This window comes from Sus scrofa, chromosome 14 (genome assembly GCF_000003025.6).
Source record: "Sus scrofa isolate TJ Tabasco breed Duroc chromosome 14, Sscrofa11.1, whole genome shotgun sequence".
Lineage (NCBI taxonomy): Eukaryota > Metazoa > Chordata > Mammalia > Artiodactyla > Suidae > Sus > Sus scrofa.
In genome coordinates this window covers 61,667,980-61,678,932 of record NC_010456.5, presented here as the reverse complement: position 1 = coordinate 61,678,932, position 10,953 = coordinate 61,667,980, and the positions used below count along the sequence as shown (strand labels likewise).

Genomic DNA, 10,953 nt, shown 5'->3' with positions numbered 1-10,953 from the left:
AGTACTCACTAAAAGGATGATGCCTTCAAAAAAAAAAAAAAAAAAAACAGATCCGAATAAAGTTTAAGAGCTCAGTCAAAAGGAGGGAAGTTGAATCTGAGAGGAGATGTACCAAACCAAAAAGAAGATAATGACACATAGAAATGAAGAGCACAGGAGGCTCAAGTGGGTACCATACACAGTTCCAGGGTTGTTACTTCTTCAGAGATTCATTGCCTTCAGATCCCTCTTCTAACACCATGAAATGCCCTTTTTTTAAAAGAAAAATGTAAGCAATTCAGCCTGCAAAACCAAGTTTATTCAGGAAGAGCAGAGGAATTGCAATTCAGGACAAGCAAACTATAGTGAACCATAGCAAATCCAGATAAAAAGAAGAGAGTATTTTTTTATAGATGAGAAGGGGAAGCTGGGAGAGACTGGGGTTGTTTTGTTTTTTTTAATTATTTATTTATTTGCTTTTTAGGGCTGCACCTGAGGCATATGGAAGTTCCCAGGCCAGGGATCAAATCAGAGCTGCAGCTGCTGGCCTATGCCACAGCAGGTGTTGTTTTAAACCAAAGTTTATTGGAGGAAAATGAGGGTTCGAGTTAGTGGTGGCTTCTCATGGGCTGCAGATAATTAACGTAGAAGTATTGGCTCAGTGTTGCTGGGTACCTGCAACTTACTGTTCAGTGAGAGGAAAATCTTCCTTCTTCCTGCAGTACTAGGCTGGCTGCAAGGGGTGATGTGTGTGTGTGAGAACTCTCTCTTCATGGCTTTCGAACTCCAGTTAGGTTTCCCTAACACGTTATGTAACAGAGTGCCATATATGGAGGTATAGAGAGGTTTGTGAATCATAGGCATTAAAGATGACAGGGTAGATGACTATTGTCTTTATTAGCATTTTCCCCAAAATCCTATAAAATGATCATTCAGGAAGGTGTAAGAAATTTTTTTCTGATGATGAGATTGCTCCTCAGATTCTGGTTTTGGTCAATGACATTAACATTGATAATAGGCAGTTGAGACCTGTAAAAGCAAAGAGAGATGGCTTGTTTCAGTGATGCCTCCAGAAGCCCTGCAGGTGAGTTTGCTGCAGTGAAGTCCCATAACTTTGTAGAAACCGTGAATAAAGGATGAAGGGCTGGAATAACAGAAACCGGTAGTTGTCCCAATACTCAGAAGAGGGGAAGAATGGAGGAAACCACTGTTAACACTTTTAGGTGTATCCTAAAAGCTTTTTTTTTCCCCCTCTTTTAGCTATACTCATGCATGCAGAAGTTCCTGGGCCAGGGATCGACCTGAGCCACAGCAGCAACCATAGCAGTGACAATGCCAGATCCTTAACCTGCTGTGCCTCAAGGGAACTCCAACTGCATATTTTTTTTAATTAAAAAAAATATTTTTTTGGCCATGGCCAAGGCATGCAGAAGTTTCTGGTTCAGAGATTGAACCCAGACCACAGTTGTGGCCTGGGCCGAGCAACAGCAACAATGGATCCTTAGCACACTACACCACAAGGGAACTTTCTAGACCTCTTTTTCTCTCTCTCTCTCTCTTTTTTTTTTTTTGCCTGCCTCACGGCATACGGAGTTCTCAGGCCAGGGATCAGATCTGAGCCATAGTTGTGATCTAGGCCACAGCTGCAGCATTGTCAGATCCTTAACCCACTAAACTGGGCTGGGGATCAAACCCACATCCCAGTGCTCCCAAGACACAGCCGATCGCATTCCTACCACAGCGGGAACTCCATAGACCACTTTTTATTAAAAAAAAGAATCTCTGCTATCACATGTCAGGAAGATAGCATAATTAACTGCTTGTCACATTATGTGATTTGTATTTCCCACATGTGTTAAGCAGGAGGGTCCTAAGAACTCAGTCTGTCACTATGTACTCATATGTTGTATAAGTACAGCCAAAATTTTTGAGTGGTCTTCTTTATCTGTCAAGATTCAAAGAGAAGAACAGAACCACCAGGAGATGTGCATATACAATTTGTTACAGAGATGTGAGTTATTGCATCGTGGGAGCTGGTTAAGCGGTGGCTGTCAGGAAGGAAAGATGGTTGTAAAGTGGGGGACAGCAACAAGTTTGAACTCACATGGAGCTAGAGCTGAAATTCACCTCCATCCTCTGTGCTTCCTGCCTCTGACCTTGGTAGTGTGGGTGTCCAGTAGAAGACCCTTCTTTGCCATGCTAAACTCACACCTGGCCCAGGAGTTGGGGAAGTTCAGGGAGGATCCTGAGGAAAGTAGGGCAGTTGCAATGCTTCCACTGAGGATAAAGAATGGCTGGTTTCACCCTCCAATCTCACAGAAGAAGCTTATAAGCCCTTCCCCATTCAGAAACACATGGTGGTCGGTGGGGGGTGCAAGCTGGGCAATGTTCTTCTGCTTAGCCAGGCTGCCACAGCATGAAGCCACCACCCCTGGTTTCTTTACAGCTCTGCATGTGGCCTGCCTTTTGGGATGCCCTGACTAGAGGAGTATAGGTAGTTTTAACGGTTCCTGATATGAGGCTGTCTGTATACAGGAAAGTTTTGGTTTGTCCTTCCTTATACAAAAGAGGAAGAAGCCCTATCCTTTCTTGCTCTTTTTTTCCCATCTCTCTCATTACCACCCACACACCAAACCTGATTTTACGAACGCCAACCCCTTTTGCCTGTAGTAGTTCAGAAACTTTCAAAGGTAACATTATTTAGAACTCCTGGGGGTTCCCACTGCGGTGCATCGGTTTAAGGAGTCGGCATCATCTCTGTGGTTGTGTGAGTGGCATGGGTTGGATCCCTGGCTCGGCACAGTGGGTTAAGGATCTGGCATTGCCATGAGCTGTGGTGTAGGTCCCAGATGAGGCTCAATCCTGTGTTGCTGTGACCGTGGCGTAGGCCAGCAGCTGTCACACGGATTTGACCCCTAGCATGGGAATTTCCATACGCCATGCATGTGGTCCTAAAAAGCTAAACAAAAACAAAAAAACCCCAAAACTTGGAATATATTTTTTCATAAAGAAGTGGTCAAAATGAAAATACTAAGACACAATGCTGCTTCATAAATCCCAAGTGATGGAAAAGAGAACATCTGACAAAACTCACATAGGTAATATAAGTGCTTAGCATTTAGTCAGCTTACTCAGAAGGAGGACTGCAACCCACCTGGCCTGAGCCCACATTTCTCTCCTATCACCTCTTTCCCACATAGAGTGAGGCTCCAGAATTACTGGCCAACCCTGGCCTCCATGTTCATTGCCCCTTGGGGAGCACAGACTCTGCTGTGAAGAACCAGAGGCAGGAGGGATTGCTCCCCAGAGGGGGCTAGTACTTAGGAGCAACATGGGGCAGATGCAGGGACTTAGTGCCAAGCCTCCTCCTACCCATACAACCATGATGGTTTCGAACTAGAAGCTGCAGTGGCAAGGAATTGTTTCAACCATGTTATCTCGGGTGAGATAGTGCATGACGAGGTCAGATGCAGTTCAAGAGAGTAAAACCAGAGAGAGTTTTCCAGTGTTTTGTACTCATAGCTTTTGGGGGAGAACAGAGCATTCCACTCAGGGCCACTCAGGGAAGTACCAGGTCAGTCATGAGGCAGAGGAAGGGGGAACTGGAGGCCAGAGCCTTTATTGTGGTTTTGCTGGAAGGAAGTGCTAGACAGGGCAAAAAGGCTTAGGATTGGCTAATTCGAATAATTTCAGTAGGTTTTGGGGCACAGCGTTGCCTGATATCTGGCCCTGGGGCAATCAAGGTGAGTGTAAGATGGCTCCAGAGTGTGAGAGCCTGATAAGGGAGATGTTTGGAGGTGTGGAATTAATCAGCTGTTCAAGAAGAGGAACTGGCCTCAAAACTGGGTCAAAATAGCACACACCTACCCACACAAATGATATTATAGGAAGCAATATGCTTTAAAACATTTTATGTAAATGGGCTACATATTTTGTTACTCTTCTTTTTTTTTTTTTTTTTTTTTTTTTTTTTTTTTTTTTTTTTTTTTTTTTTTTTTTTTTTTTTTTGCTATTTCTTGGGCCGCTCCTGCGGCATATGGAGGTTCCCAGGCCAGGGGTCGAATCGGAGCTGTGGCCGCCAGCCTACGCCAGAGCCACAGCAACGCAGGATCCGAGCCGCGTCTGCAACCTACACCACAGCTCACGGCAACGCCGGATCGTTAACCCACTGAGCAAGGGCAGGGACCGAACCCGCAACCTCATGGTTCCTAGTCGGATTCGTTAACCACTGCGCCACGACGGGAACTCCCTTTTGTTACTCTTCTGATCTCAAAATTTCAATACCCTCCACTGACTGTGCATTATCTTCAAGATTTTTCTCAAATTTTGAAATATTTCATCATTCAAAAATTGTATTTTATGGGAGTTCCCTAGGTGGTCTAGTAGTTAGGACTTAGTGCTTTCACTGCTGCAGCCAGGTTCAAGCCCTGGTCTGGGAACTGAGGTTCCACATCAAGCCACTGCACACTGTGGTTTAAAAAAAATATATATATGTATATATATACATATATATATAGTATTATAGTAATCCCTTTTTTAAATTGAAGTATAGTTAATTTACAATGTTGTATTAGTTCCAGGTGTACAGCAAAGTGTTTCAGTTTTATTCATTTATTTTTTGATTCAGTTTTATATATGTATATAAAGAATATATAAGAATATAAAATATATATATATATATATTTTTTAGATTCTTTTCCCTTGTAGGTTATTACAAAATACTGAGTGTAGTTTCCAGAATTTTTTTTTTTTTTTTTTTTTTTTTGTCTTTTTTAGGGCTGTATCCACAGCACATGGAAGTTCCCAGGCTAGGAATCCAATCAGAGCTGTAGCCGCTGGCCTACACCACAGCCATAGCAATACCAGATCCAAGCCGCATCTGCAATGTACACTGCAGCTTCCAGCAATGCCTGATCCTTAATCCACTGAGCCGGGCTGGGGATCAACCTGCGTCCCAGTGCTCCAAAGACAATCCCGTTTTGCCACAGTAGGAACTCCTCCATAATGTTTTTTTTTTTTTTAATAAGTTAATATATTCTTTATTCTTTTAGTGTTTTTGTCTGGATATTTTAACATATGTCCTTTTGTTTTAAAGGAAAAGTCTAAATCAGTATATTTAACCTATTCCTGAATATTACTTAGAATGTTCTTTTTGTTCTCCTCCCAGCCTGAAACACCATCATCTGTTGTTGTAGTTTTGACATATTTCTCTCCTGTATACATGCAAATTTTTAGCAAATTATTGTTTTAAGTAGCTAATCTTTGTTTAAATTTATTTTCCATTTTCTTGGCTCTTTATCACTTTTTGTATCTGAGACTTTCCATATGAAATCATTTTTTTCTACCTGAAGTGCATCTTTTAGAATTTCCTTTAGTGAAAGTCTTTTGGTGAAAAAGACACTTTTTTGTTATGTGAGGATGTCTTTATTTCATCCCCATTCTATTTTGGGGGGTGGGGCATGCCTGCCAGGGATCAAACCTGTGCCACAGCAGTGACAATGCTGGATCCTTAACCCACTGAGCCATTGGGGAACCCATCCCCTTTCTTGAAAGATAATTTCTGTGTGTAGAATTCTAGCTTATCTCATCACATGGGAGCCACTGTTCAAGTCTTTTGACTATTGGTGTTACTCTTGAGAATTATAATTGCCCTTTGTAGATACTCTATTATTTGAGTGTTTTCACGCCTTCCCCCGTGCCTCTCTTTTGGTGTTCTGCAGTTTTATATAATGTATTGAGGTGTTCTTTTTTCTACTTTATTATTTTATAATCCTACTTGGGATTCTTTGAGCTTCCTGTATCTGAGGATGTTTCTGAATAATTATATTAAACTTTTGACCTTTCTCTCAATAATGCATATTATTTTCTTAATTTTTTCATTCTACAGCTTTTTTTTAGGGCTACACCTGCAGCATATGGATAGAAGTTCCCAGGCTAGGGGTTGAATTGGAGCTGCAGCTGTCCATAATTTTTTAAAATGGAAATTACTGAGAAGAAGAGGTAAAACTGCAAGCTGCTCTGCACCCAGCGCATCTATTTTTTCTAGTTTTATTGAGATATAATTGACATAAAACAGCACATCTTGATGCAAATGAAGTCTTCTCCCCATAGAAGTGAAGGAATCTAACTGAACATATTTTGGGGTGGGAAAACTCAAAATCAGGGAGTTCCCATTGTGGCGCAGTGGAAACCCAATCGACTAGGAACTATGAGGTTGCAGGTTTGATCCCTGACCTCGATCAGTGGGTTAAGGATCTGGCGTTGCCATGAGCTGCGGTGTAGGTCGCAGACGTGGCTCAGATCCAGCATTGCTGTGGCTGTGGTGTAGGCTGGCAGCTACAGCTCCGATTAGACCCCTAGCCTGTGAACCTCCACATGCCTCGGGTGCAGCCCTAAAAAAAAAGAAAAACAACGAAAAAAAAAAAAAAAGAAAACTCAAAACCAGGCTAAAGGGGGACAACTCAACAAGCTTATGTCAGGGCTTGCTGCTGGCCAGGCCTGCTGTGGAAATGGTCAAAGTAAGGGCAGCCATACAACAGTACCCGGTACCACCCAGTCCCCCCTGCAGTCTCTGGCAAGGCCAGGAAACCTCTTCAAGCAGGTAACCATCAAGGTCGTGGGGTGCCATAATTCCTCTTTAACTATTTAACACAAAGAGTGCTATTTCAAAGAACTGCAAATAACACAGGAGTCCAGACTTCTGTAGTGGTGACTTCTTTTTCTTTCTTTCTTTTTTTTTTTTTTTTGTCTTTTTGCTATTTCTTTGGGCCGCACCCTCGGCATATGGAGGTTCCCAGGCTAGGGGTCAAATCGGAGCTGTAGCCGCTGGCCTACTCCAGAGCCACAGCAACGCGGGATCCGAGCCGCATCTGCAACCTACACCACAGCTCAGGGCAACGCTGGATCCTTAACCCACTGAGCAAGGGCAGGGACCGAACCCGAAACCTCATGGTTCCTAGTCGGATTCGTTAACCACTGCGCCACAACGGGAACTCCAACTTCTTTTTCTTTCTTTTTTTTGGTCTTTTGACTTTTTAGGGCTGCACCTGTGGCATATGGAGGTTCCCAGGCTGGGGTCCAATCTGAGCTGTTGCTGCCGGCCTATGCCAGAGCCACAGCAATGCCAGATCCCAGTCACATCTGAGACCTACACCACAGCTCATGGCCATGCCGGATCCTTAACCTACTGAGCGAGGCCAAGGATTGATCCGGCAACCCCATGGTTCTTTGTCGGATTTGTTTCTGCTGCTCCATGATGGGAACTCCGTGCATGACTTACTTCTTGGATAAGCACTGGTGCTGCTTCAAAGGTGCATTTTTCTTTCTTTCTTTCCTTCCTTTCTTTCTTTCTTTTTTTTTTTTTTTTGTCTTTTTTTTGCATTTTCTAGGGCCGCTCCCACAGCATACGGAGGTTCCCAGGCTAGGGGTCTAATCAGAGCTGTAGCCACCAGCCTACGATGGAGCCACAGCAACGCGGGATCCGAGCCGCATCTGCGACCTATACCACAGCTCACGGCAATGCTGGATTGTTAACCCACTGAGCAAGGCCAGGGATCGAACCTGCAACCTCATGATTCCTAGTTAGATTCTTTAACCACTGGGCCACGACAGGAACTCCCAAAGGTGTATTTTTCTATATTGATCAAGAAAATTGGAGTTCTGGTGGCTCAGCAGGGTGGGGACCCAGTGTTGCCACTGCCATGCTCAGGTTGCTGCTGTGGCACGGGTTCAATCCCCAGCCTGGGAACTTCTGCATGTGGCAAAAAGAAAAACAAAAGAAAATTAACCAGACAAGATGTGACAGCTGAACTTGGCACATCCCACCTGGGTTATCGTATCCTTTATCTCTACTGGAGCACCTAGCCACAACAAGAAACTACATTTGGACTGGACCTATACTGTGGCTGGACAGTTCAATTGCTTCCTCACTTCATTCTTTCCTTTTTTTCAGATTGGAAAGGAAGAGAGAAAACCATGTGAGCCAGTTTGAAAGTCTTTTCTCTCACTAGGTTTGAGATTGCAGCAGTTAAAAGACCACAGACCCTGGAACCAGAGTGCCTTAGCCCAATGCCCAAACCTACAATTTAAAGCTGAGTGACCTTAAGAAAGTTACTTTGGAGTTCTCCTGTGGCACAGCAGATTAAGGATCTGGCATTGACATTGCAGCAGCTTGGGTTGCTGCTGTGGCATGGGTTTGATTCCTAGCCTAGGATCTTTCATGTGCCTAGGGCACAGCCAAAAAAAAAAAAAAAAAAGATACTGTATACCTCACTCTTTTTCTACTAAGTGGTGACAGTAGTAACATCACCTGGTGGTTTACTATGATGCTGAGATAAAATTAAGTACTCCTAACAGTACAAAACACAGTGAAGGTACAATATATGTTAGCTATTGTTATCATTATTGCTATTTGACAAATAATGTGATTTTGAATAAGAGCCTTCTCTGAGTCTTGGTGATCCTGCCTATCCAATGGCATTCTCCTGGGAAAGGAAAAGAGTGGTGTCAAAGCTTAACGGGGAAAGCGTATTTTCAAAGGGTATCAACTGGAAAATTGTAGACAATACAAATCTTTGTATTTTTTGTCATGGATGTGTGGTTTCCCAAGACAAACTTATTTTTAAAACTTAAAATACCTTTTAAAAGGTATTAAAGCTGTGCTAATTATTTACATAAACAACAGGAAATAAATAGGCAAGGCAGTCTGCAAGAGGATACCTCTTGAGGTGGTTTTCACTGTTGGAGAATTCAATTGTTTTTAAACCAGACCGTTGAGGGGCATCCCTGTGCAGATACTCACAAACATTTTTATTTATTTTTTATTTTTTGCTTTTTAGGGCCGCACCCACAGCATATGGAAGTTTCCCAGGCTAGAGGTGGAATCAGAGCTACAGGCACCAGTCTACACACAGCCACAGCTACGCTGGATCCGAGCCTCCTCTACGACCTGTACCACAGCTCACGGCAATGCCAGATCCCACTGAGCAAGGCCAGGGATTGAACCACATCCTCACGGATCCTAGTCGAGCCACAAAGGGGACTCCTAGGTACTTGCAAAAATTTAAAAAATAAAAAAAGTCTCTTTTAGAGCTTAGGTGAAACTTTTGCAGACACAGAGGTGAAAAGGTGGAGACCTCTAAAGACCCACAGCTGAGGAGGTAGTCCAAGTAGACCAGGTGTGGGCAAGCATCCTCCAGTTGGTGAGATGAGATGGACAGCTGCAGAAAAGGCCTGGGATCTGTGGTGAGCTCTCCAACTCCTTACTGGGGAAAAGGGCCTACCTGTGACTGTGCTGGTGCACACCTGCAAGAGATATCCTAGTGGACACCTGGCATGACTCCTTAAGAACAAGGGGAGGCACATAATCAAGCCCAAACCCACATTTTTCTTATTTAAAGGCCTCAAAGATAATTGCATCGTTGAGGAATGCTGTAGAATTGTCAGATTTGATGAGGGAATCAAAAAGGCCACTTGGGAGTTCTGTCCTGGCTCAGCAGTAAGGAACCCAACTAGTATCCATGAAGACGTGGGTTTGATCCCTGGCCCCACTCAGTGGCTTGAGGATCCGTCATTGCTGTGAGCTGTGGTGTAGACCTCAGCTTGGATCCGGTGTTGCTGTGGCTGTGGGTGTAGGCCGGCAACTACAGCTCTGATTCAACCCCTAGCCTGGGTGCGGCCCTAAAAAGACAAAATAAATAAATAAATAAATAAAGCCTACTTGGCTCATAGGCCCTCTTTTTTTTTTTTTTTTTTTTTGTCTTTTTGCCATTTCTTGGGCCGCTCCCGAGGCATATGGAGGTTCCCAGGCTAGGGGTCGAATTGGAGCTGTAGCCAGATCTGAGCCGCCTCTGCAACCTACACCACAGCTCACGGCAATGCCGGATCGTTAACCCACTGAGCAAGGGCAGGGACCAAACCCACAACCTCATGGTTCCTAGTCGGATTCGTTAACCACTGCGCCACGGCGGGAACTCCTCGCAGGCCCTCTTAGTGGATTGCATGAATCTGGTTTCACAGTCCCTAAACCCTGAAGCATCTTTTTTTTTGCAGGGGTGGGGTCGGGGGTGGGGTGGTAATTTAAATATTTGCCTCAGATTAGCTACTTGCACTTTCTTTCCATAAACAGACTTTTCTATACCATGAGCTAGCATGGGATCATTGGGTTTCTTAAGAATACCTATTTGAATTTTGTAGGACCTGTTTTCCGTAATTATGCTTCGCCTGAGTCTTCTCATACATTTTTACCTCCTGCTTTTACTTTTCCCATCCCTCCCAAATCAACTTCTTTTGACAAACTGTTCTCCTTCCTTCACTATAGGTTGTCCATTCATAATCTGACCCTATTCCAAGCACTCCCTTAATTTATTTAAAAAGCAACCTGCTTAATCAGTGATGAGTTTCTTTATATTTTCCTCTTCATGAATTGAGTCTCCAAAAATAAAATGGTAATAATTAATAATCCTAGAACACATAAAAAAATAATCTGCTCCACTGCCTCAGGCAGAGTAGCCACTTCAGCTACCATCCACCCTGTCGCTCAGGTGCTCTGAAATGTCTGCTTTTCCCTGGGGACTTGAGGGTCACCTTCAGAAACCTTAGGCCTTCTCAGCCCAAGTGATAATCACATGAGCAACCTCAACCTACCAATCCCTCCCTAAACCCTGCTCTCGGAACAGCCTTTGTCGGTTTCCAGGATTTGGTTCCCTCTTTCTTCCTCCTCGGCAGGAAATGACTCTCATTTTCTTCTGTCACGCTGGTCTTCAATCCAGGGATCCTTTGGGCTCACTGTTGGGGAAACTCTCCCAGATGATACCCTTAGAGACGCCGGAAAAACCCATAAGCCTTGCCCTCCCCTCCCTCGAGCAGGATTCGCCCACGTAACCCACCTTGCCACTTGCAGCGCCCTCGCACCGCAGGCCCCGGCCCGGTCCTGCGCCTGGCCGACCAATCCCCGACTCCGCTCCGGGCGCGTCA

General features: G+C 44.2%; 1 long non-coding RNA gene across 1 annotated transcript; it reads right to left on the bottom strand.

The window, feature by feature from the left end:
• On the bottom strand, positions 858 to 10,947 carry LOC100738157. The gene is made up of 3 exons (XR_307560.3): positions 10,866 to 10,947; positions 2,084 to 2,256; positions 858 to 1,008 (listed from the first exon to the last, which is right to left on the bottom strand). It is a non-coding gene; the product is annotated as an uncharacterized LOC100738157 (long non-coding RNA).